Below are 26994 nucleotides of genomic sequence, written 5' to 3'. Positions count from 1 at the left end.
TTCCTTATACTGCATACTTCAGAGATTCTTAGAGTGTTCTTTATATCATCAGAGAAGTTCCCTACGTGGCTATATTTTTATATTGTTTGAGAAAATACTTGCAGTGGTAGCATTAACAGTGCTGCAAATCTGAATGGTATTGTTTTCCAGTGGTATTTTTCAAAAGGTCCTGCCCAAATCAAAGTAACAAACAGTATACCTGGAAACGCATTTTAGAGCTGATTGATTGGCATTTGTTTCTAAATATTTTCTTTACATTTACTTTATTGTTTAGTGTGCCTTTGTGGTTTGCAGTAAAACAGCAACATTTTTCTCAACATTGCATACTGTTTTCCCCCAAGATCTGCAGCTTTTCCTTTCAGAGACATGGCACATTTGAAAGAAAATAGACAGGAACGGTTCATAAAGTGAAAAACACAGTCGTAGGATAGGTTTTATTCATAGAATAAAATCATTAACTTGGTTTTATGGGTAACATTTTTCTTTTCCTACCATTTTTTCTGACATCTTGGTCTTCTTTATCTTGTTCTTTCTGACGCAAACGTGGGAAGTATGAGTGTAAATTCCTCTTTCGTAAAACACAAACAACTCGAGCTCTGAACTTGCCTGTATGCGCATTAAGAACCAGGCTAACGGCTATTCTAGATAGAATAATCAGTCTGCTGGAGCTGTTCCAAACACATAAGATCAGTTACACTAGAAAGAGACTTACACTGTAGTCCAAGTTTATTGGCAAACATTTTGATAATGAGTCATAGGAACAGTAGGGGTGTGAACGAGTCTTTCTTACATCCGTTTGATAGCATCAACTTTTTGTCATAGCCTATCATCCAAAGAGAAGGTGTTTGTTTATGTGAAGTCATTTAGCTTGACTGCAAGGGATTGACAAGAGTTTTATACTAGAATACACGCCATACTTATATGGAAGTTCTTTCGACTTAAAATGAGAGATTTGAGAAAAACTAATTTTTTTTAAGACTAGTTTCTTTATCATTTTCACAGAAAATTCTATATTGTAGCTAAAAGCTATGGAAAAATTAAAGCATTGGCTAAACTGGTAGCCAGTTTAATAAACTTTTTATTACAAAAGTTTACATTTTGATAAATTATTGTTTTCCGGTGGCTTTAAAGGCAAAAATTTCCAGTCAGTTCTACACTGGAGTTACTGCCCTTAATAATAGTAATATGCTTTCTCAGTTACTTTCCTGAGACTTGATTTATTTTGTAGATTGGTTTCACTTGTGTAGTTTTAAAATATTATCTGGTTCTTTTATAGTAGATATGCAGTTGTGCCTACTATATAAAAGGCAGAGTAATTCCAACAGATGCAAATAAGCATGTCCTCAGTCCACTGCTATCAGAGCTGACAGAAACCAGCTCTGGTCCAGGAATCTTGTAGCCACATTGTAGTGGCACAGTGCCTAAGTTAATACACCTTGCCATGCAGATCAGCTTGGGAACAGGATTATGTCTTCTGGCTAATACGCCTAATACCTGGCTAATGCAAATCATCAGTGGGAGAGTTTGCATCAGTCTTAGACAGCTGCTTAGTCATGTTCCATGACTACAAACAAGTTTCCATCATAACTTTCACTTTTTAAGTTCATGGAAGGAAACATTTAGCTTTTAGGATACTTTCTACAGTTTTTCTCATTTCAAAAAGACATTTTTCTACAATTACTAAGCAAAATCCCTTTTACTTGTTTTAATTCATCTATAATCTTTGAAAGAAAGTTCCTTGTGTAAAATTTACAGCTATTACCTTTTTTAAACTAATTCTAACCAAAGTGACTGAACTTGAAGCTTGGAAAAGGAGATAGACATAATTTTCTTTCAGTGATGAGATCCTGGGATGAAATTTACCATTCTTGGTCTCTACCCAACAGCTTTTTTCTTTTTTTTTTTTTTAGAGTAAAATCCATTTATCTGTTCAAGGGTACCTTCAGTGATTTTGCTGTAAATTAATATAGACTTCCCTTTAAATAGTGCTATAACAATAAATTCTGTAAAGTTTCTGTTGAATAACAATACTTATGCTTCATTAAAAAAACGAAACAAAACAAACCCCAAACAAACAAAAAAACCCAAACAAACCAAACCAAAAGAAAAAACCCCGCAAAAAACCCAACTTTGACAATTGCAATCCTTTGAAAAGGAATTTGAGCATATATAATAGAAAACTGCTATTTTGTTGTCACTGTAATGTATTTAACATACAGTACAGACCATGTGCGCAGTCAAACTGGTAGAGAAAGAACATGAACAGAATAGTCCTCTTCCATGTTCCAGTTGTACTGCAATATCCAAAAGTTAAGCACCTCCTCCCAAGTGGAGGCGGTGAAGATCCTGTGCAACCCAAATGGTGAGAAGAAAGCAAGTAAAAAGTCTGTGCAGTACATGAAGAGCTAGGCTGTCTGGCCTGGGCTGTGAGCTTTCCAGTTAGAATCCACAGCTCAGGATCCACGTCTCGGCAGGGATAGCATCCATACAAGTGACTCTTTTTTTACAGTGACACCCTCTTGTCTTAAATGTCCTGAAAATTTAGAACTCTGGAAGTCAAGCTATCAACAAAGGGGTTCAGGCCACAGAACAAACCTTCTGCCCCCAACTTTCCCATCTTCCCCATCAGAAGCTGAAGCAGCTGCTATTCCTTTAAACCCTCCATTTTCTGCAGCAGAAGTCACCTTGATCCAGCCTTGCCCCCAGGCCCTTAAAGTCAAAATTTATTTCTGCCTCTACAGAATTTGCTGCATCTGGTGCTGCTTTTTCCCTATGCCCTGGTGTTCGTTAAAACAGAAAGGAAAAAGGGCTCTAGTAATGGGTCTTGCAGGTCCTGGAACAGAAGATTTCTTGATAACTTTTTTTTTCTTTTCAAATTTAGGCACCCCTACTGTGTGTGAAGAATCATTTCAGATGCAACTTTGGTTTTTTTCCCTGACCATTATATATCCATCTATCTATCACCGCAGCCTCAGCACCAGAATCCCTGTGGCTGCTGGTGTGTTGCTCTCAGCTGCAGCTGAAGCTACCATGTACCAAGAATAGGATTGGCAACAGGAGGGAAAACAGACCAGATGTTTTGATTCAGCAGTTGTACCAAATTATCTTCATATTATGGAAGTAAGGCTCCAAGCCTTGTATAATTATGGGCTCTCTTTCACAGGCAAAATCCCCGGAGCTGTGATTCTAAGGTCACAGAAGTGTTACTGTGAGAGTGCACTCAAAATTATGTTTGAGATACACTTTGATAGCTATTATGTGAGGACTCCGAAAGCAGGCTAATAGAGGAGTGAGAAACACACTCTGTCCAGATAAATCCTGGGGGTGATCCTGCTGTAATTATGAATTTCTCTGTTAACAGATGTTCACATTCAGAATCTGCCTGACTGTGGGTAACAGAAGAGATTAACATTTGCCAACCAGTGACCTTCTTTTTTATATGGCTTTCCACAATTTACCAGCTTCAGAACAGTCAATAGGAGCACTAAATAGGCAAAAAAATGAAAACTGAAAGAGTATTTCTATAGTTGCACATTACATCCATTAGATTTTAATTAACTGAAGAGCTGTGTTAAGATATAGAGACCTTTTTTTTCCTTTTTTTACACAGGTGACTTCAACATTGGCAATTTCTTATCTGTTTTTGGAAAGATTCCTGATTTCATGATAAAGTTTTCCTGAGTTTGTTTAACAAGATTGTTGACCTGATTGGCACAGTGTATAGTCTGAGACAAGTTAACAGTAGAATTGAAGTATACTCATTTTTTTTCTCCTTACAGTGATGCTTATTTCAGGTTCGATTGGTAGCAACATTTTGCTTTAAAAAGAGAAATGAGAAAAATCCTTTTTTTTTATTCAGAAAACAAATGTACTGATTTTTTTTCCCTCTATTTACAATCTAAGTATTTTTGAAGGTGCACAAGATCACAGTTTATAACCTTAAAAACTAAAAGTGTGGCTAATAGGTGATAGGGAATAGAGCACCATTAACAGGATTAAAGATCAAGCTTGGTTAAAGGATATGAGAAAAGGTACATGGACTATTTGGAGGATTATAAGGCTTGGGGGAACAGTTGCTTTTTTTTATGGTCACCCAGAAATAAGTAAGTAGAAAAAAGTGTTTTTACTGGTTTTCCATTAGTTACTGAAAAATATGTTGGAATTCTGTGCAGACAGACAAGAAGGTTAGTGGCTGCTACGTAATTCTTTTTCCATCTTTGGATCCTTTCCAGTACACAATTATTATAGCAATTTCTAGGTATTATTTGATCAAAGGAGGATTTATAAAGGAAGTAAAGGGGCTTCTTAAGGGAAGTCCACTTTAGGCTGAAATTAAAAAGGAAAAGACACCAATTCAAAATCTGAATGAATATTTTAGTAAGTATCCAGTTTAAACTTGCAAAAAACTTACTCGAATCTTAGGATCTTTACTCCATTGCAAACTCATCTCATTGCATTATGCATCCTTCAGATGGTTTGTTTAGCATGCAGGATGACCAACTGGCCCCTATAGAAAAGTCTACAACTGGATATAAATGTGATGGCAAAACATAAGCCTCTCACTTGCTGGTTTCAGTCAAACCCCAGTGATTCTGTTTTGACTACTGAATATATATTGATCCTTTCTTAGAAACAAGAAGTTTTCTAACACTAGAAATATGACAGCAGTCTGGCACATGTAATTCTCTTTATTTACATGAAAATTCTTTCTTGTATGCTTTAGTAGATGAAATGTTCAGTAGCACTGACTCAAAGCAAATTATAGCTGTTACTGACATGCAAGCAAGACATTTTCACTCAAACGTCATTAAAGTTTCCAATTCTATCCTGAAGGAAAATATTAAACGTTGTTTAAGTCAATTAAATAGATCACTGGTATGACATGATTTTAATATTTAAAAGTATCTCAAATGTCTCAAGAAGAAAGAGACTCATTGCAAGTGTAGAAAAGTTTCAGGATCTAGGCTCAGATTTATTAGTCATCCTTCAATACCTTGAGACCAATTCAATTTGTCAGAACTAGATATCATTGCCATTTTCCACAGAATCCTGGGTTTTAAATCAACGCCAACATAGCATCTAACCTTAGAGTGAAAAAGAATTTATAGTATTGCTGGAAGGGCCATGTCTCAGAGGGATTTAAATCTTTTGAATAATCCATTCTGATTTTTTTTTCCCAAGATATGTAAAAGAGGACATCTGCTACTATGTTTAACAGTAAGTAATAAAATCATATATGCAGCAAGAGTGATCCACACAGCAGAAATAATGTGTGTCTTCAGAATTTATTTTAAATTAGGATTTTACACTAGGAGAATCCTGTGTGGTCATCTAATCTATTTTATGTGACTGAGAGATTTGTTCTCTGCCACATTCCAGCTTGCTTTCATTGTAGATGGGTGCTTTATGAAAAATACCATTAATTTTAGATGAAACATATTAAGGAAGAAGTTACACCGTGCCACATTATGCCATATCAGATCTATATGAGCACATATATATGTGTGTGTATGTATGCATACATTTCCTACATACACATGCATCTTTCAGGATTGTACAAGTTCCTGCTTTAAGAGTTGTGTTTCAGGTGCTTATAGTTCTGCCAAAATTTAACCAACCAAGGCGAAATATGTCATACCAATGTGTGCTTTAGGCTGATGTGCTTTTAGTGAAAAATGGTTAAACCCTATCTCACAACTAAGTAAAAGGACTAGTATACAATTTTCCTTATATTGCAAAATTCTGGCACCCCTGTCTTTAACAAGTTCAAGCACTACAAATCCCTGAAGCAGAATTCTGAGGTTCACTGGAGATGTGCCTTTTTCCACCTTTGTGAATAGCTGCCTGAATTTGGCTAAAATTGCAAACCCAAACCAGCATAATGCTGAGTAAAATGCCAAGTGAAAATGTTTTATTAGCTGGAATTCTTGAATTTTCTGTGTGGTGAGCATGTTCCAACCTAAGGCTGCACAGGACTTCCCCTTCCTTCCATCTCTGAGATCCTTCAGCTCGTGTCAGATCCTGGTACCCGATCTAAAAAGCACAGCCAGTAAGATTGTGCCTCGAATGCTCTTGGTGCCCTTCCTGTCTCATCCAAAGCATGTGGAGCATCTGGAAAGAGCCACCTAATTTGAATGGAAAAGTGATCTGATGGGGTGGATCCATGGGAAGTTGCTGGGGAAGCAAATTATCATAAGCCTTAGGGGAAGGTATTGAATGGGGAAACTGGGTTTGAGAAACAAGCTGCCCCAGGACCAACAGGGGCTGCTCTCCAGGCAGGGAAACCAGGCAAGGGAGGAGGGGGATGGCTGGCCATTTGAGGAAAAGGAGGGTGAGACTGAAGGATGAGAAGGAAGGTTTGAAGTGTCTGAAGAATTAGGTGAGCAGAAGAAAGTGAGAGATTTGGGAAGGGTTGCTTAGGAGCTGCAGCAAGAAGCCAAGGAGGTGACTTAGACAAGAGTCATGGTGAGACATTTAAATTCGATGAGTTCAGGAAGCCATTTGAGGTCTTTGTCAGAGGCCAGGATTTGGATGAGAGAGATATACCAGAAGCTTAAGAGACATTTAAAGTGAGAATAGGCCTACATAGGTGGGATATGTAGCACTGGTAGTAGACTGGAGAAAGAAAAATGTGGCTGAAACTTAATTTCTTCATAGTTCTGTATGCTATATAATGCCATACATAGAAATATCTAGAGATATCTATGTTATCATTGCTGTATGAAAGATGCAAGTTAAAAAAGAGTAGCTGTAAGGCTTTGTATTCTGTGTTTCTCTGTTTTCTCAAGCAAAACACTACATTCCTACATGTACTTACAGTGTGGGCATCTCCTCAACATTTTAGATGTAAAACAATAATCCCACCCCTTCAAGAGTAACTGATAGTTAAGTGCAAAAAACAATTAATTAAACTTTTCTTTTAATCTCTGATAAAAAAATTTGAGAATGAAAGTACTATCCTCTTGGCTGAACTACAAAGCAAAACACCCAAGATGATACTTTAGAAGGAGAACATACACACTAACTAGGCTGACTTTAGAGAAGTGGTAAGGATTTAGCTTAAAATATTGTAATTTTTTATCCACTTCACTATTTGTACATTCAATGAAGTTATCCCAAGTGTTCCATTCTGTGAGATCAAAACCCCTGATATTAAAACTTGCCATGACATTTGTGGAATATTAGCAATAAAGTAAAGGACTACACAATAAGAAAAAAGAATTTAAAATCAATTGGGGTTTTTTGCTTCTCATACTGGCAGTTGGGCAGTTGGAATAGAGGCACGTGCTTAACCTCCTTTTTTTTTTCTTTTTCAAAAATTAAAGTTTTTGATTACTAGAGAGAACAAAATTTTAAGCAAATTGCATTAGTGATGTTAGTGATTTTAAATAAACAATGTTAATATTTAAAGGTATACCTACCTTGAGCTTGAATAAATACAGTACTGTATACTGCTAGCTATATCTTACAGACTTATTTTTTCGCAAGTTTATAGGGTTCCTTAAATCACACAATTAGAATTCTAATAAAAATCAAATATTATTTTGCAGACAAAAGCAAAAATCAACAACAAAAAACCCAGAAAAGTCTAATAGAAGCGCTAGAGTTTCTTACAAAGGTACTAAAAAAAAGGAGAAACAAAAATGCTACTAAGGTCAAAAGAATGACATGGTTAGGATTTTTTTATTATTATCTCACAGGAAGAGGAAAGGATTAAATCCATCTGGGATGACAAAAAACAATGTAAAAAAACCCTGTCCAGATCCTCCAAGGTTCCTAAACTTGAAGGCAGGAGTCATTCTGGAGGCCACAGAATTAATTCCTGCTGTTTCTATGCTTGCTCTGGAATGGAAAAACCAGGCCATATCCATTCCCCAGCTTCCTAGGCAATGCAGTGATGATCATGCTATTGAAATCTAAATAGACTTGAAACTATCCTGAAGTTCATAATTTCCTTGGAGTCAAACAGACACTAAGTAGAGTTCCCACATTTCAAAATGTATTCATTCAAAATTTCTTTCTCTGTAATGTGTGGTTGAACCTACATTTATTGAATTGAAAAGGACTACTGCATAGATATAGCAACAGCTAAAATGCCATACCAAATTGAACAGAATAGTGGTGAAGTCTCAGACATTAAACACTGAATAGAGGCAGGCACAAAAGGCAGTCAATGTTCTCAATTTCCAAATGTGTTAAGAGCAGCATGAGATAACACTTAGAGCAAAATAAGAGTGCTTCACAACATCGGGGGTGCTGATTGGCTGGTGATTTGTAAGGTTGAATTGCATGGCAATCTAAACGCACTTTGATTGTAATACAACTTCAAAATTGCTAAGATTTTAAACACTACTGATTATTCTAAATTATTAAATGAGCTGGAAGCAAATTACCTATGAAGCCAAAATAAGCCTTGATGATTTACATTAGTGGTAACAAAAACATGTTGATACTAGCAAGATTGAGAAATGAATAAGTACTTTGCTTCTGGGACTGAAATTCATGAGAATGTGAGTAGACGTAGAAGGAGTATTCATGGTTCTTAGAATATATATATGTATATTATATATATATGTATGTCTATAATATTTTACTCTGTGGAAGGAAAATTAGGAGTCCTCACATCCTGAAGTTTTCTAACCTTGGGTAGCTTTTCTGTTAGAATGTATAATTTGGTGTAAAACAATATAACATAATACAGTATAAGTAGATGGACTTGAATCAGATGGACTGAAAAAAAAGTTTCTTCTTCTGGAAAAAACACTTTTCATCAAAAGTATTTCTGGAAAGGGGTAGGAGGTAATTTACATAGTTGAAATTGATTTGCTGCTATCTAAGTATCTAAAGTGTTGCTTAGAAGTTTTCCAACAAAGACTGAAGTAGATGGCTACCACAGATAAAGAACAATTCAAGTTGCATTTTCCGAGATACTGGAAAAAGTATATGGAACGTAATAGCTTTATTACTGAAGTGGGAAAGCATATTAAGAACTTAAGTTAGCCATAAAGTTACTAAGAAAAATTCCTGGGTTTCAAAATATAGAACATGCCATTCAAATTTTATTTCAAGTCCTCCAAAATTTCCCGTGGTATAAACTGGCTCCAGAACAAGAAGTTTTGTTCGAATTGATAGTGCTTTAGCAAAGCACTTCAATTTTATGTCTAAATCTCTTTGAAGTTCCATTAACTCAACAAGACTAAGTTTTAAAATTAAATACATGCTGAAGAACTCTTTTTCTAAGTCAGCTGTTTTGTTTTCTTTGCAAGGCTGTATAATTACATAATTCAGAGCTCAGCCACAGATTCTGGCTTCAGTAGGCTGTCATGGTTTAACCCCAGCTGTCAACTAAGCACCACACAGCCACTCACTAGCTGCCCCCTAATAGGATGGAGGGAAGAGAATTGAAAAGTGAGAAAATTCGTGGGTTGAGATAAGAATGGTTTAATAATAATAAAAATAATAATAATAATCATCATCATTATCATCATCATCATGAAGAAAAGAAAAATAACAAAAAGAGAGAACTAAAACCCGAGAAAGACAAATACTTAGAGTCTTGTTTCTGTGTCCAGAACTACTACGACTGAGCGGTCCAGTGGACTTCATTGCCATCCCTTCCCTCTGGTCAGAATTCAGAAACCAAACATTCATCGGTGTTGCCATGAACACTGAACCTGATACCTCTCTTGGAACTCAGAACCAGTACACCATATATTGCAACATGCACCACAGGCTATTTTAGTTTTAAAAGCTGACCTCTTTAAAAACTGACAAAAGGCTTTGGTGCCATTTCAATTTTTCCTGCTTTCCTGGAGGGGGGTGTACCAGTGTATGAGCCTTGTTGCATGTGGAAAGATTTCTGCTGAAAGAGATGTGAAAGGGAGAGTACAAAATTATGCCAGGAAAACAAACAGGAAATGCCATTCCCATGGATGGATCTGGATCCTTACCAATGGTGAAGGAGACGTCATCCTTTATTTTATTCCAGGACCCTTGAGCAGACTTAAAACAAACCTCAGGCTGTTACTCAGAAGACAGTTGATGATGTTAGTAAAAGGGCCTACCACCTGTGCAAACAATTGTCAAGTTTTCAGCCACTCCTTATTTGACTCCAGGTTGCTTTGAAGTGCAGCTCTGACTTGTCAACTCTCCCCCCTTGCCAAAAGGAAAACCCCAGTCAAATTGTATTCCAAGTATTCTGAGTACCTAAATGTAAGTGATACCGTGCTTAGCCTTAAGACTTTCACATAATTTCTTAACACTGAAATAAGAATGCCTATTATATCGTTTCTTCATTTAACCCTGAAATAATAATGCCTATCATTAGTCTTCCAGATCTTTCGAAAAACGTAAGGTTTTATAAGCTGTGAGTAGTTCCTTTAGAGCCAGTAGTACTTGTATATACAAGCATATGAATTATTTTGCAAAGTACAAACACATTTCTATGCATTTTCATTGATAGAAACACAGTGGATAACACATTATTCACTTTAATATTGTTTACCATAGCTTCTACTGAATCAACATTAGACAACTTTATAGATTCCCTTTTTTCCCCTTGTTTTCTTCAGTAAGAGAGGATGATAAAAACTTGGACAATATAAAAGGAAAAAACATATGCATATATATCTATGTTTAAAATACTTTTTCTTCCAAACTAAATGTAGCATAAATGATGCAAAACTAAGAAAATGCATGAATGTATGTATATATGTTTGTGCCATATAGCACTTCAAAATTAATTCATGCTAGGCAGAAGTCTTCACATTTAGATATTTAGTGCTTGAATGACATTTAAATCTGGGAATCTTTCCAACTTTAGTAAACATTTCTTCGCACCGTTTTTTTTTTTTTTTTTTTGTCTTGCTTTAAAATGACAGGAATCTTTCCATTCTTCACTGAGCTATGTTATCAAATATGTCAAATATGTTTTATTAAAGACAGAATAAGTATGGAACCACCTCATTTCAAAGGATCTGGAACACAATTTTCTTAATACATGAAGTAGAATGCAGACAGTAACTTGCATGGTGCTTTTAACTGTGCAACAAAGCTGTTAAAAGTATTAGCAGTTCCTCTTATTAACATATGTGGAGATTTAACTTTGCATATTGTCTTTCTTGCATGTTAAAAACCTACAGATTGAAGCTTCATGTCAAAATTATGCAACACAGATTTTTGTGTTGCAGGATACAATTTATTGATTTGCAGCTGAATTATTCAAGTCACTCATTGGTAGTGTAATTATGAAGCCTCAAAAAAGCTGAAACCAACAAAAAATTCTAAAATGAAAGGTATTTAAAACTGAGTTGTTTAGTGAAATGATAATCTTGTATGCATGTGGAAAAATCAGTAGTGATTCAAACCTGAAATTAACAAAGTATTGATAAAAATAAGACCTGATTCACAGCTTGGAACAAAGCTTACATTTAATCGACAGCAGCATTTAATTTTCAAAACTTCCACAGATTTGTAAATCCAAAAAAGCTTATGACATAGCTTATGGAAAATGATACCTAGAGAGAGTGTAATCCATACCACCTACACTTAAAAAAAAAAAAAAGGATGGCTTACATGCTTTTTTAAATACTTAGGTTAATGCTCTTTTCAAATATTGAGGATGCAGTTGTATTCTGATGCTCAAGAACTTTCATGCATATGGTGACTTTCCTGGCAATATTCAAGGCAGACAGACACCTAAATCCTAGTCAACTCAGATGAGAATTTAGCCTTTGGCTTGAAGCACTCGGTTTCCATCAAAAATCTTCCTATCTACCCATATCAAATTGAATAGTTCTATAGTTGAAAGTCTTATGCAGTGTGAAATAGGGAATTTGCAGACATGGATGTTCTGAGTTCAGAACTACTTAAACTATTTAGTTTAGAAAACTAAAAAAGGAGCCAGGACATATCTCCCAGTAACTAGACATTTTACAAAGTTCAATTTTATATTGAAACTTCATGACTCCAACTCATCTCTCAATGTTTTGATTTGTAATATAAGCTTCACTAAAGGAGTTTGAGACCACCACCAAAGCACAGAAAAACAGCTTAGTTTCCCCCCGTTTTTCACAGACTTCCCTTATTTTGTTCAGGTTAGCTATTTGCTACAATTCTCCTTTCTTTTTATTCCAGTACTTGCTTTATTTCATGCCCTTTTCCCTTGCAGTGTTTTCGGGGTTTTTTTCCACATCCTTCCACTCCTGTTTGTGTGCATTCTTTCAAAACTGTTCTCAAGATTTCAATTCCTGTGTGCTTGAATTCACTTTATTATTATTATCTTAAAAGTAATGATCTCTATCATGTTTTGATGGAAGCAATGAAACTGAAAATAATTTCAGAATTCTATTGAGTCTCTTCTGCAAGTGAGATCCCACAAACACCCCTTTGTGGTTGAGAAAGGCTTCCAGATTACAGAGATGGCTGAGGAGAATCGAAACTTTGCATGCCTTTCCCATATTGTTGCTGTGTTACAGTAATTGTCTCTCATGAACTAGGAGGTGTTGTTGACTCTCTTGAGGGACAAAATGCATTTCAGAGGGATCTAGATAGACTGGAGCATTGGGCTGTGATTAATGGGATGAAATTTAACAAATGCAAATGCCAAATTCTTCATCTAGAATTGAGTAATGCTGGGTACAAATATAAACTGGGAGACAGTTTATATACAGGGGGAGCAAGCCTGCAGGGAGGGATCTGGCGGTGCTGGTTGGCAGCAGGGTCAGTGTAAGTCAGCAGTGTGCAAATTGCACCCTGGGGTGCATCAAACGCAGTATAACCAGCTGGTCAGAAGAGATTTTGATCCTGCTGTGTTCAGCACTGGTGTGGCCTCACACTGTTCTGTGTGCAGTTCTGGGCCCCACCGTTTAAGAAGGATGTGAAGGTACTTGACTGCTTCCAGAGAAGGGCAACAAAGCTGGTGACAGGGCTGGAAGGCACACGCTGTGAGGAGCGGCTGAGGACACTGCGTTTGTCTAGTTTGGAGAAAAGAAGACTGAGGGGTGACCTCATTGCTCTCTACAGCTTCCTGAAAAGGGGAAGTGGAGAATGGTTCAAAGCTGTGTCAGGGGAGGTTTACACTGGACACTAGGAAATATTTATTTATGAAGAGATTGATCAAAGGCTGAAACAGACTTCCTAGACAAGATGGCCCAGCACACTTGGCCAAAACCTTGACAGAGAAGAGGACTCTTAAGTCTCTTGCAGGTAGAGAACTGCTGTTCACAGTTCCTGCTGAATGCTGTGCCCAGAAAGACCTGTGAGATTCTGCTACTGAGAGAAAAGATCTGGACTCCAAGCATTGCAGATTTTTAAGGTTTAGAAGACCCGTAAAAGTCTTGTAAGAGTAGCTGTATCCCTGTAGAGCAGTAATTACGCAAAAAGGCAAGGTGTTGCTTGCCAGACTGGTAAGAACAAACACCCCCACCCTGCTCTGCCTTCAGCAGATCCCCTGCCTCTCCCAGAGTGGTGTTACCCACTTAGAATACTTGCTCCCTCTCACAAAAACAGGCCTACAGAATGGTGCCTAGAACTGTGTTATTTTTGTCCCCTGAACAACCTGAAGGAACAGTATTGTTTTCTTTTTTCCCCCAAAAAATTGGGGTAAAATTATAAAAAAGGATAAGCATTCAGAGAAAGAAAGGAATTTTGAATTGTTCACATATTATTAGACAGATTTTTTCATGATAGCTTTGTGAATGGCATCTCATTTCAGAGACTATATATCTGTTTAAACAGATCTATTTGCCTGTGAGGCGAGAAAAAGCACCTACAATTTGCCATACAAGATAAGAAAGTATCTTGCCTTTGGCAGTAACTAATAGCAGATGTTTACAAGAAAGGCAAAAGTCCTGGTGACTGCCTCCAGCCAAGCATTTGATGTTGCAGACTGGGGTAAAAGGTGGAAGGAAATATGTCTCCTGACCTTTGCAGAAATCAACACTCATGTCAACACACGGAAACGTGAGAAATGCAGTATCAGTGACAACTGTTAATAATGTGAACACTTGATTTTTTTCAATCTGATGGTTAAAATGAAACTTCAAATAATAAATCATTATTTTTGCCCAAATGATTTTTTTTTTTCTCGTATTGTTACACTTTATTTGAAAAAGAAAATATTTCCAAAGGAGATGTCTTGGAGCAATGAAAAGCTTCAACTTCTATGAAAATATCCTTTCCCTTTTGAACTATTCAAAAATCATAAATATGTGTGACTTCTTGGAAGCTACAGCAATTCTGACATCTCTCCAAATTAATATGCTCAGTGTACTTTATGAAACAGAGACTCATCTGAATACTTTCTTGTTTATTGGAAAATTAATTCAAGGTAGTGTTACACATTTGAAAAGAGAGAACTGGATAAAATACGGGATTTCCTAGAGTTTGGCTTTATTCATTGAAAGGAACTCTTCTTCTTTTTCTTTTTAAAGTGCTTCATTTTTCTCCCATACTCTCTGTCCTATCAGGGAAATAAAATAATTGTAAATTTGGTGAGAGAAAAGTCCATTCAACTTTGAAAAAACTAACACTTTATTTCTTTAGAATCCAATTCAAACTGAACAGATTACTTTTCTGTTGAATTCTCCTGTTTCCTTACAACTGTAGCAAAGGCTCACAAAATATTTTTAATATTCCCAAAGTGAAAAGGTAATAAATGGCAAAAGTAAAGGAACTGGGGGGGAGGGGGAGAATAAAAATGGAAAGGCTTATCAGTTAATAGAAACAAACTTCTAAAGCCAAACTTGAAAATTAAAGAGAGAGATAGATTCTCTAAATGTGTGTCCAGATATATGCTACTAATACGTATTTCTTCCTTTTTCTAAGACTTTAAGAGAATGGCTTATAATGTGTAAGTAAACACCTGAAAGCCACTTAAAAATGGCTTTATTGTAGAAGTCTGAAAAAGCTTTTATAACTTTTTTCAACATAACCATATGCTTGCAGAGTCACTTTCATTCAGCACATCAAACAGTCATTCCTTGTGATACCTTGCAAACTAAGTTATTCACACTATGCAAATACATATTTGCTTCATATTTCTGAAGTTAAAGACAAGAAAACTTTCCTGTATGTATAATTGTCTGAGAGAAGACACTATCTCACTGTGTTTAAATAAGAAACAATTGCATGTAATAAGTCTCCAGTCTTTCTTAACTGATTAATAAAAAATATTTGTGGTGTGAGTTAACCAATAGTGGTAATATGTAATTTATTAGTTTTAGCCTCACTTCACAGCTGCAGGTGTGGGACCCTACAGAAGGAAGATGACCTGGGGTTTCAGATGCTGAAGATGGCTGAATATTCAGATTTCTGTTTAGAAAAGAAGACAGGAGGAAAAAAAAAAAAAAAATGTATTCTGTGTGGTTTGATGATATTTAGGTATTTAGTACAAAATTCTCATTAATTGCCAATAAACTACAAGGAGTACAAGCACATTTTAAAAATGTATAACCTTTGACAATGATAGGGTGCAATAATGCATCATTAGCAACTGTAAGGAATTCCTCTTAAGAGAGTAATGTAAATATTCTATGACAAAATATTATCAGTTCTGACAATAAGATTCCCTCAGAAAGACACTTTAATTGTTCTAAAACTTTTTCTTTGAAATTCTTCAGTTTGTGAGGCAAAATAGATCTTCACTCCAATTTAAAAATATTCACAAAAACCTGTGGTCTGTTTAGAATTATTTAAATAATTTAAAATCAGCTTTCCCCAAATCTTTAAGACAATTCTACAAATAAACTTACTAATTGAGTTTTATGAACAAAACTCTTTAAGATTTTTTTCAATGAAATTCTTTTGTCCTTGAGATAGGACCCTAAGTTTTGCAGAAACATACAAGTTAGGTGTGGGGGGAAAACCAAACCAAACCAAAACAACAAACCTACCTGAAAATAGTTTTCCAGATAGCGTAATGAGGAATTTATCTATCTGAAGGTTTAACTGGGTAGTAACTCTAACAGAGGAAGATGTGGAAATTTTTCTTCTTCGCTATTCAGACTGTGGGATTTAGGGCACTTAAAAAACTCTTGTGTCAGTTTAAGTTACTACAGCAGCCACCTGCTAAATTTTACCACTTCCACAGAAGAATTAGCCAAAGAGAATGTGTGCCCATAGTGCATGTGCTCCCATGTAGTGGCTGGCATCTTAATGCAAACCCAGTTTAATTGTATATATAAGCCAAGGCACCAAACTCAAGCCAAGACACCTACTGATGTGCAGGCAGTCATTCTCTTTTGACATTTTTGCTGTAGAAATAGACACCTGAAGCAGAGAAACAAGGCAAGCAGCTACAGTGATACTGTCTTTACTTCAACAGGACTGACCAGAGTTCATGTGTCAGTGTTGATAGTTCCCCAAGTAGAGATCAAAAGAAGCAATTAGAATTATTTCCAGTGGATTACTCTTTTCAGATACTATTTTTAATGGTAATTCTGAATCTACACTTTAAATATCTTTTGTTTTCCTTTCACATTTAAAAGATTAAGTGTTGTGCAACTTATCTGAACATCAGGACCTTTTTTGTCTGCAGATAAGTTCCTGGAGCAAATTAAGACATATATTGTAAGAAGCATGCTTTACATACTGTTAAATAGGAAAAGATACAATGTATGTCTCTATACCTTTTCTTCATTATTTTGCAACCTATTGTTGTTCCTACATTCTCAGTGTAACACAGTTTTTTATTTTGAAAGGGCAGCATTAAAGCAGTGTGAAAAAGTTTACGCTGAGGAAAACACTGGTGCTTTTTAAGGGAGAAAAGTCCCAAATACTGCTAACAATGACACTGACATGATTGTAAGAAAACAGGACTTTATGTGCAAAGTGTGCGAGAGAAACAATAAACAGACATGGAAAAATGAAGTAATCTATAAACATTATTCAGCACAGTTTAAAAATAATAAACAGAAAAAAAAATACTACTTAAGCAGCTGTAAATCTGACTGTGAAACCAATTAATAAATGCTAATGCCTTCTGTGAAAACTGGACAGACCCCAAATGTTTGTGTGTGCATGCATATTTATGTATATACACTACAAGTAAGATTTCTAAATGCTTAGATCTATATGGTTAATAAAAAGATTAAATCAAACCAGGAGAAAGCAAGAAAGGAAGAGAATCTGTAGGAAGAAGAGTAGAAGAAGCAGTACTATCATGATTCAGTAGAGACATACATTATTGCAATCCAAGAAACAGGAGACTTGATTGCTTTGAGATAATTAGCAGGGATTGCACATATAACTATGGCTAATAAATTTCAATAGTGATTGTACCTCAAAACACTTACAAAGGAACCTGAAAATGTATATTAAAATGGTTGCCTCTATTTAATAGATAGGCTTTGTATTTTGTAATACAAAAATGTCATAATGTCTAGGAATTGCTTCTTAAGATTCATGATATTTTGCTTCAAATATGTAGATATTTATACATTTATTCAATCACAATAATTATTGTGACATATAATTGTACATTGTTTAAACCATTACAATATTGAAGAGAATTTAGCAGAAACAAGCTGTTTAAAGAACTAAACTTACAGTGTTTAAAATGTAGAGAACAGTCAAATCAGTGTAGAAGCCATTCAAGCTGTTCTTCAGCCTAAGGCAAAGCCCCAAATTTTTTTTTTTTTTTTTCTTCATTTATTTATATTAATTGTGTTACAGCTAGGTCTTTCTGAACCGTTATTAGTTCAGAAGTCATGCAATCAGTATTCATCTTAAAATAGTAAGAAAGACATTCCAAAACAGAAACAATGCCTGTTATGAGAGGTAACTATGTCCTCAAGGAAAATCAAACATTAATTTGTATTTATATAAATATTAGGTTGGCTGACAGTTACAGCCATTATATTAGATTGTGGATGAAAAACTGAACTTAAATAAATAAATCTAAAATCACTATGTTTAACTTGTAATATAGTTTCTTTGTAATTTCTTACTCAGAGTTACATTAAATATTTTATGCTTCATCATCAATCTACTTTCAACATCTACAAAATTCGAATGTATCTAATTATATTAATTTTATTGGAAAACTGTTGACATGAAAAAGGCATTTTAATAATGCTTTGCATATTATTTTCAGAACTGTAATCATGGAAGTGAAAATAATGTGAAATCCAGTATTACTCATTCATAATTTGTTTTGCTGTTATTTTTAAGTTATTTAATGTATTAGAATTTTACTTAGAAATTTAATTACAATGTAATTTTATGCTCATGGTAATACTACACTGTAATGTAATTTGATTTCCTTAACACTTCAAAAATACAATGGTTCATGTTTCTATTAGCCAGAGTATTCTTGTCACAGAATCCTTGCATATTTATTTTGTAAGTTTTTTTGATGTTGCTCACACATCTTTTTTCAAATTACATCTGTTGACAACACTAGCAGGAATTTTATTGAGAGAATTAGATCTTTATTTTATTAATGCCTGATCTTGCTACCTTTGTTTTGGTACTGAATTAACTGGAACTTGAATGAGACCTTTACAATAAATTCTGAAAAGTACCTTTTGATCTCCAGTAGTAAAATTTTATTGTTTATAAAAACCCTGAAGTTCTCATGCAGTACCAAGCTGACATAATGTCCTTTCTGATGATGGTCGCAGATCTAGGTTAGATTAATGTTCAGTAATCCAACTGTTTGCATTCCTATTCTACCAAAGAAAAGTTATGTGGTAGAGCAGCCCTTTGTAGGCAAGAAACTTTAGCTTTCAGATTCAAGTAGGAAAAGGCAGAAAGCTTGAGATTTCCACCAGATATTCAGACTAGGATGTAGAATCCAGAATGAACTGTTCCCATGACTGTCCTCTGGCTTTGTCTTGGAAAGAGCTAGTTGTAAGGGGGCAATCCAGGTTAGTATGGGCTAATAACTGAGCTGTGTTCTAAGGACACAGTATTCCTTCCTAAACAACCTCAAGGTGCTGGACATCTTCCTGCTCTCTCATCCTCATGTGGCTAGACTGTATAACTTTTCCAATAAAATAGGAAAAGTCCTTGGAGTGACTGCACATGGTGTTTTTTCCTGTATTAGGACATTTCCACAGTGTAACCTACCTGCTGGCCAGCTGTGTGCAGATCATTGCATATCTCTGTTTTACACTCCTCACTCCTTTGGTTCCAGTGACAGGAGTTGAAAGTTATAACATACCACCACTTTCATTTTCTGTGATTTCTGAGATTTTTAATTTTATGTTTTGTTCCGTTTCAGATAATGTGTTTCTCAAATTTGTTTCTAAGCTGTTTCACTTTTTCATTTGTTGTTATTAAGTTAAAAAAAAATAATGAAATGTACACCAGTTTGTTTCTGTGAAGACTGATCATGACACTTGCTACCTGCTATAAATAAGCTTCTGTAAGAATCCCAGAAGTACTGTCACAAGCCTGCTCTCATGGTTTAATGGCTAATCAGCAAAGAATTGAAGTCTTGATTGGCTTTATTTGTTGATTGATTGAAACGGTGAGATAGGAAGTACTGGACAGATTAATTTGTGCTGGAGAATCCAAATTTAATCTAAGGGATGCTGTCACTTTGATTGATGGCTGTGTAAAAGAAGAGGTGTTTAAAAAACCCCAAACCCTCATGAATTGTCACTTTTGTGGCCCATTTCTTTTACCTGCTTCCATTCTGTTTTCTAATATAAATATCAATGTCAGCATCCAGCAACAACTTCCTAAATGTTTATGAAGCAAGGGTTAATCATCATCTGAAGAGTACTTGGAATATGCAAGTCAAATGGTTATTAACAAGATGTACGTGTACATATATATATTTATGTATACACTTAAACTGATCCATATGAACAATAAAGGCTTTTTTACCTTTGTGATTGAGACTATCTTTTTAAATTATAAGAGTACCTAAACTGCTATAGTTTACAGTATGCAGAAGACAAAGTAAAGAGAATCATTTCAGTCAGTCATAGCTAATATTAACGTGTGACATCAAGAGCAGTGGAAGAATGAACACTATTTTCACATTCTCATCATGTTTAGAAAGTCAGGGTTATAGCTCAGCTATGTTCAAAGCTTATTATTAATTTAACTTAATTGTTATTATTATGCTATGATTTTGTGTTTTAGCTACATGTCTGTTGTTTTATATGACAAGCTCCAAGTTGGAGCCTTTCACACAGATTGACATATTAAACTCTTACATTAGGCCAGCATATAAATATTTCCTCTGTAGTTGAGGGAGGACAAAAAGTAAATAGGAATGGTAAAAGAGATTTCTTGAAATATTGTTCTATAAATAATCAAATATTTTTCCTTATGTGACAAGAACAAAAATGAAGCGCTGCAAATTTGTAAATTCGCGGAAGCAACTGTTCTACCCTTTTCTCAGAGGCACTGATTTTTTTTTTTTTTTTTTTAAAGTCTATTGTAAAGCACTACAAAATAATTTCTTTATCCAAAAGCTCTGAAGCAGTTATTAAACCAGCTGTTTTCAAAAGTACACAAATCTGCTAAGTTGCAGTTGGGTAACTGTTAAATGTTAGAGCAGTGAATGATCAGCATGTAGCAGATGGCCTGGGAATGGGTTAGAAAATGGCAATGTTAATACCACCAGACTGAGATGTTCATTTGTGCTGTGGTATGTGCAGGCTGGGTGAATAATGAAAGCTCTGTAATAATTGTGTAAATCCCAACATTATTAAATCGATTCAGCTGGGGTTTCTTAATATATGTGAAGCACTTGATGTACTTTGAGAAACACCTCCTCTTTTTGCTAAAGCTGTTCTCATTAACTCATACTGCTTTATTTGCTGTGACCTCAGTGTTCCTGTTTAGTAATGAGTAGAATAAAAATTAGAAATCCACTTTAACTCTCCATATGAGAGCTGGGGAAATATTCCAGAAACTAAGCACCTATCCCACTGTTTGTGCAGGTTGGCTGCTGTTTGAATTGTACACTTTCTCTTTTAGGAGTTTAAAAATTCTCATGAGAGAAATGGGGGAAGGAAAATGACAACCTAGTCGACTGTTAAAAGTTGTTTTAAGCAGGTCAAATAGAAGAGTACACAAAATCAATAACCCCAACAGGTATCTTGCTCAAAGAGCTTATCAAAGCTTTCTGCTCCCTGTGTAATGCTAAAAGGCAGAATGATTTTATATAGTTAGGGGGGGCATAGATCAGGAGTAATGCACTTTAAGGCTTCAAAGAAGTGACCAAAAAATCCCCTGGTGACAGCCTCCAGAGGATGATCACCTGTGATATCAAGGTAAAACATGAACCAAAGCAAAGCAGAAAGTCAACACACTGTAAACGTGCTTCAGGCAGATGCACAGCTCGCAGACTGTCCCTGGAGCATCATACCTGGATATGTGCAGGTGTTGGAACATTTAAATACTGTTACCCACCTACAGGTGTTTGCGCCTGTGAAATGGAAATTCTGTTTGCCCCTCAGCTTTTACCACAGATTAGGTGGAAGCTGAAGGCTACTAATACAGTATTACATTTCAGCACCACGACCAACATACTGCTTTAGCTGCACCTGATGAGACTTACATTGACATCTGTGCCAGGACTGATAGCAGAAACATGGCCCTCTGGATCAATATGAGGCAACATACACGATTAACAGCCAAGGCAGCTGGAAACTTCAATTCTGCCAATTCCTGTCATTGGCTACTACAGATACGTTAGGAAAAAACAATAAAGGAAGCTAAGAATTTATTAGTATTGTTTCCCTTTTGTAACAGTCCATATTAAAGTCCTCAGATAAATAAAGCCATTAAGTGACATCTATTAATACTTCTGCTTGAGAATATTGGATAAAGGAAATTACAGATCTAGAGAAGATACATGTTCTACTTATTTGCTAATCAGCAATATGAACCCAAAGTGTCTTGCTATACACAGAAGATGCAATATCTGAGATGGCAATAAATTCTAATGCTATTTTACTGCTAAAATTCAAAATGTCTGCAAGAAAGAGGTGGACTAATATATCCCCTTTCTTAGCTATGGATTTTTTGCAGAAGTGAAAGCTCCCAATGAATCAATTACCTACCTACCAATTTTACACAAAGCCACCTAAGTTCCTGCATTTGTATGAAAGTTTTCTATCATATGCTGGTGAAAAAACTGAGGATGGGTAGAACTAATATTAAAAACAGAAGTCAGATTTTGCTCTCAGTCACATTACTATAACCCTGCAAAGGTTGTAATGTCACTGGAAGTGTCACATGCTTGGCTAAGGGCAGAATTTGCCACTCAGCTTGCAGGATAAAGAGGGACAGCACAGCTCTTTAGGATGTCTGCACTTTGCTTAGCTCTACGGTATAGTACAACCTATAGCACATATAATCTGTTTCCAAAGCTGGTTTAGCCAGCCATGGTTAACTAGATTTAAGGATGAGCCTAATTTTATGGGGGTAATAAACCGATTCTTCCAACAGTCTTTTTCCCAACTTCAGCTGGTACTATGGAAAAAAGAGAGTGAATTTGACAAAAAAGAAGTTCTGCCAGAACATCATTATTCTGTGCCAATCTTCAAGTGTGTTTTCTCATTCCTGTGAAAAGCTAGGGCCAGCACAAGTCTGTGTACCTCTCAGACTCTCTTATCAGAGTGTAGAGAACTAGCCCTGCATTAAGCAGCAGCAAGAAGTGCAAAGATTAATTTTAAGGTCTTCACACTTTGTGTCTGTAATATTTGTAGAGAATGTGAGCTATTCTCTCAGTCATGTCTATCACAGGAGAGACAAACTAAACAGCAATCCATAGCAGGTTTGAACACTGGGGTTTATTTAAGAACCAAAAAGAATAGTGCTTCAACTCTGATTATTTCATGCACTCAGTTCACTCCAGCATTACTCAGTCTTGCCTTCCCTTCCCATCAAGGCATCGCTGCAGGTCTAGGAAAGCTGGACTGGCAGTCCTGTTGGTTTCACGTGGTCCAGCTGTTTGCAGTGTCTCTGGGCCTCCAGCAATGGCTGGTGCATTTCAAAGCATATCTCCCACAGGACAAGGCTTCCCCAATCTCAACAGTCTATGCGCAGAAGCACAATGCATCACCAGCTTCCCAGATGGTTCTTTTGACAAATGTACATTGCATATGTCTACACTTTATATAGTCCCATGTGTGTAACTTCCGTTCAGTCAGGCTGTTATCACAGTTTACAACTAGCCCACACTGGCTGTAGCTCACTACAGTAGGCTGTGCTTAAGAATTCGAAGGCTTAGTTTGAGACATTCATGCATGCACACATATGATTATATGCAACCCACAAGCATTCACAATCTAAGGCATTCTTCTACCAAATGCATGGACTTCCAGAAAAAAACTCAGGATTTACACCATAATAGAAGTCTGAGAGTGAATTACTGTGTATCATCTGTATAATGTTCAAACATAGTGTGCATGCAACTGGGAAGCAAGGGTCCTGGTGTAAACCAGGCAAAAAGACAAACTGACAATAGGTGCCTCCAGGGTCACTCATCAAGTAATTTCAGTTCTTCTAAACCAACTTCTACTTTCAGTATGTGTACAAAAACTACCTTATGAGGGGGAACAACAGCATTGGACCTGCTGTGAAACACAGTTATTGAGATGTGTACCTTTTATCTTCTTTTGAAATTGAGGTATAGAAAAATGGCTAATGTATTGATTGAACTTTAAAAAAAAGCCCAAGAAATATTACTGGTTGCAAAAGCAGCCAGTATTTAGCTTCATTTGCTTAATTCAGTTTCTCTATTCATCTTGTTTCCAGATCATTAATGAAGACTAAAAGACATCCTAAATTGCACAATTTAGCAAACTCTGTATTTTATATTTCCATGTTTAAAACCACTGTTTGTCAGTATCCAATCCATAACAGTAGTTTGTCTCTTATCCCAAAATATCAGTATTTCCACAAAACTTTTTATGAGGTGTTTGATTGCAGCATTTCTGAATAAAAATTAATTATAACTGTCAGTTCCTGTTTACCTACTGTTTTGCTGACCAGCTTAATAATATCTTTCAATAGGTTGGAGCCATATTTTTTCCTTTTCAGAACTGATCTAGGTTCAGTCACATCTGTCTTACCATGTTCCAGTATTTCAAGGAATGTTTACAAAGGAAAACATAGTCTTCATACAAAGCTTGCATTTTACTCAAATACGTTAAATAATAGGGTTTACATAATGGAAGAGCTACATTACCTGTGTTAGGAAGACAATTTGAGCTGAATAATGGTGCTTTAAACTTTTAAAGTGAATTAAATCTATATCCACCCAGATATTTTACAGTTTCAGGATTCATTATTTCTTTCAAACAATTTTTTGAATGCTGTCATAATGCTGACAGTTAGGTAACATGAGTCATATTGAGAGTAAGGTTAAAAGGTACCTTACAGAACTTCTGCGTTAAAAAAAACCAAACTTATTTTTGAAAGTGGCACAGACATGTAGTTCTTCAGTTCTTTCAGAGATTTGTGTAGACCAAGTTTTTGTGGCTTTTTTTCCCCAGAAAAACTGAAAAAAAAAAAAAATCTGAAATGTCTGAAACAGCTTCATAACAAAAAAGAACTTCTGAGAAAGATGAAGTACTGGAGCATTGAAGAATATAGCACAGGTGTTGAAAAGGGAGAAAAAAGGAATTGAGGCCAGTCAACTTCAGTTCTGAAAAAGTCTGGAAAAGAGAATCAAAGGAATTATTTGCAAGTGGATGATAGTAAGGAGATGAACAGCAGTCAAGAGCAAATTGAGTCAAACAAACCTGAATGATTGTGCTGGTTTTGGCTGGGGTAGTTGATTTTCTTCATACAGACTGGTATGAGGCTATGTTTTGGATTTGTGTTGAAACAGTGTTGATAACACAGGGATGTTTTAGCTATTTCTGAGCAGTGCTTACACAGAGTCAAGGCCTTTTCTGCTCCTCACCTCACCAGGAAAGAGGCTGGGTATGCACAAGTTGGGAGAGGACACAGCCAGGACAACTGACCCCAACTGACCCAAGGGATATTCCATACTATATGGTGTCATGCTCAGTATATAAAGCTGGTGGAAGAAGAAGGAAGGGGGGACGTTTGGAGTGATGGCGTTTGTCTTCCCAAGTAACCATTACATGTGATGGAACCCTGCTTTCCTGACATGTCTGAACACCTGCCTGCCAATGGGAAGTGGCGAATGAATTCCTTGTTTTCCTTTGCTTGTGCACGCAGCTTTTGCTTTGCCTATTAAACTGTCTTTATCTTAACCCACCTCTTTTTCACTTTTAGTTTTCTGATTCTCTCCCTCATCCTGCCAGCAGGGAGTGAGTGTGTGGCTGTGTGGGGCTGAGCTGCCTAGTGGGGTTAAACCATGACAATGACAAAGGAACAGGTGTCGTGGATTGGGAAGAAGTAATAGAAATTCTGTGACTTTAATCTATTAACTCATGTGGCACAAAACACTCCCATAAGCAAACTGTGGGAAAAGGTTCTAGATAAAACTTCTATTCTATTGCACCAAAACATATTGAACATCTCAATTGAGAAAATAAGTTTTCAATGATTCACTTTGATATGGAAAGATGTGTCAAGCAGCATTCTGAAGATTATGATACCCTTTGGTATTTTCACTGGCAATCTTTCTGACAGAACACAAAATAGCCTTACTACATTTAAAAATGACACCAAGATGAATGAGCATTTGTTGGGCATTAACAAATCTGAGAGATGATCTTTAAAGAGTAAAATTAATTTCTGTGAAGGTCAACAGCACAAATACAGGTTGATTGCATTTCCTCAGAAAAGTATCTGGGCTTTTGTGGATCACAAACTGAACACAACACAGTAATACCACACCACTGCAGAGAAGGCAAACTGCATAGTGGAATGAATAAATATGAGGATAGTCTACCGAAAAAGAGAAGAAATCTTTCCAGTCCACTCATCATAGCTGAACTCAGCACAGAGCTCTCTTCTGAGACCTATGTTTCAAGGAGGATGTAAACCAGTCTATGCCTGCAATAGAGGAAAAAGAATGATCAAGTTCTACAAAACATGACCTACCTACTGAAAAAAATGAAGCTATTAAACCTGAATAAAAGAAGGCGGCTGAGAGGGGGTACAATAACATGTTCAAAGTTACATAAAATCACAATGGAAAAGAATAAATCATCTCAAAGGTCCACCATCTCACCTGTTATCATGTTTCTCGTAATGGCCAGGAACAGAAGCTCAAAGAAAGTCAGTACAAGAAAAGATGATACATCCAAAACCTTCTCAACCTTTACCTATTTTCAGCTGATGGACTGGAGGTAGTTTTCATGTATTAAATAACTCTCAGCAGACAATGTGCCTAACAGGAGTCTGAAAGATTGACACAATGATAAAAAAAGAAATCTGTTCTCTATGCATGGATACGACTGTAAGCAACAGACTTCAATTACAGCAGCAACAATTTAGGGTAGATATTAAATAAAAAAAAAAATCTAGTGGTAATGGATAATGAAGTACAAGGGCAGTTTTCCTAAAGAGTTTGTGGACTCTTCAACATTATAGATCATTATGATTAGGCCAAGACCTTGCGGGATTGATACAAGAATCTGTAACACATAGCACATCCTATTTGGAGGCAAGTGGAAGGAGAATAAAACTGCTCATGATGCCCTCTGTCCCTATCTTTCTGTAATTCTCCTGCTTACTGACAAATTTTCATTCTTTTTTGACATTCTTTCAGTGATACTGACTGCTCTTTCTTTCCTAACAGACTAACTCCAAACTAGGTAGTTTCCCAAACAATAACTACACAATGAATCATTAATTTTATTTCTTTCCCATGGCTTCATCATAGGAAATTCTGGTACAAATACTTTGATCATGCTTTTAGACTTCCTCGTTTTTACAGGTTGCTCTTTTTTCTCATAGGTTTTCATAGCCTTGGGCCACGTGGTTTAGTGCGAGGTGTCCCTGCCCATGGCAGGGGGGTTGGAACTAGATGATCTTAAGGTCCTTTCCAACCCTTACTATTCTATGATTCTATGATTCTATATGTCTGTTTGCCCTTGTATC

General features: G+C 36.1%; 1 long non-coding RNA gene across 2 annotated transcripts; it reads right to left on the bottom strand.

Annotated features, from left to right (window-relative positions):
- Positions 1–22741: 22741 nt before the first annotated feature.
- LOC115617484 lies at positions 22742–26780 on the bottom strand. 2 transcript variants are annotated; one of them, XR_003994610.1, is made up of 3 exons: positions 26123–26780; positions 25841–25944; positions 22742–24629 (listed from the first exon to the last, which is right to left on the bottom strand). It is a non-coding gene; the product is annotated as an uncharacterized LOC115617484 (long non-coding RNA). The 2 variants fall into 2 exon arrangements; XR_003994609.1 differs by having other exon boundaries at positions 25841–26780.
- Between the last annotated feature and the right edge of the window lie 214 nt (positions 26781–26994).

The sequence above is a fragment of the Strigops habroptila genome, chromosome 1, assembly GCF_004027225.2.
Source record: "Strigops habroptila isolate Jane chromosome 1, bStrHab1.2.pri, whole genome shotgun sequence".
NCBI classification, from domain to species: Eukaryota; Metazoa; Chordata; class Aves; order Psittaciformes; family Psittacidae; genus Strigops; species Strigops habroptila.
The sequence above is the reverse complement of the archived record's forward strand: the minus strand, read 5'-3'. Positions and strand labels throughout refer to the sequence as shown.